Genomic DNA, 1,096 nt, shown 5'->3' on the forward strand with positions numbered 1-1,096 from the left:
AGCCAGTTTTGGACATACAAGAAACTTTTAAAATATCAAATACATTATTTTTGAAAACTAAATTTTATAAAATTTTTTTTTCAATTAAATAGGTTTTATTGGGCCCAATTTAACCAATTTGAGTAGGCCTAATTGCCCGTACACTTGAAGGCCCAAAACCTAAGCCCATTAGTATGTAAATTAAAAACTATAAAATAGAAGGGAAAAAAAACCTAGGCTTTTTGGCGCACAACCAGCCGAAATACTACACACACCACATACACATAATTTCGTAAGTTTCAAGGGAAGAAACAAGTAGTCGTCGTCGTCCGTTCGTTCTTCCTCTTACCACACGCCGACGATCGCGTATTCGAGCAAAAGCACATTTTCTAAACTCTTTGACGCATCATTCAATCCATAATATGCATGTTTGGTTTATTTTGCATGAAAATATTGGTGTTTGAATTGCGTAACGTTTTGACGATTATTTTTAAAGTTTTGAATGTTTTTACGTATATATGAGCGTTTTATGATTTCCAACGAGTATGCTGCCAACATAGGATGTTTAATTGATGGAACATGAACAAATTAAGGTGGAAACGAGGGCTGGACTAGAGCTGGAAGGGCTGTGCACGAGGGAAGCTAGAATCCTAGGGTTTCTTTAAGGAAGAAAGCTCTGCTTTGTCCATGGCTACATGCGGCTCGGCCAGGGCTTGGGGAGATGCCGTGATGGGTGCGGTTCAGTGCTAGGAAGAATCCTAGCATGGCTAGGACTCTTGTACAGCCGGTAGGAGAAGAGCCCATGCGTGCAAAGACTCTTCCCATGCACGCGTGGGGGTGGCTCCTGCAGGAATGGTTTGTGGCTTGGTTGGGTAGGTCTAGGCTAGTCCAGTAGGGTCTAGGGACGATGGTCTAGGGTCGGGTCAGGGGCTGGCTTGATGGTGGCTCGACCAAAGCTTGAGGAAGGCACGCGGCTCTTGTTCTTATGCGCAGGGACTTCTCGCGTGGGCTGGGGGCTCATGCGTGGTTCAGGGGGGTTCGGTTGGGTCCCTAGGTGGTCTGGACATGGGATGGCTCGAGGTGGCTCGGCCATGGTTCAAGAAAAACGAGGGTAGGC

This window comes from Primulina huaijiensis, chromosome 8 (genome assembly GCF_012295235.1).
Source record: "Primulina huaijiensis isolate GDHJ02 chromosome 8, ASM1229523v2, whole genome shotgun sequence".
Lineage (NCBI taxonomy): Eukaryota > Viridiplantae > Streptophyta > Magnoliopsida > Lamiales > Gesneriaceae > Primulina > Primulina huaijiensis.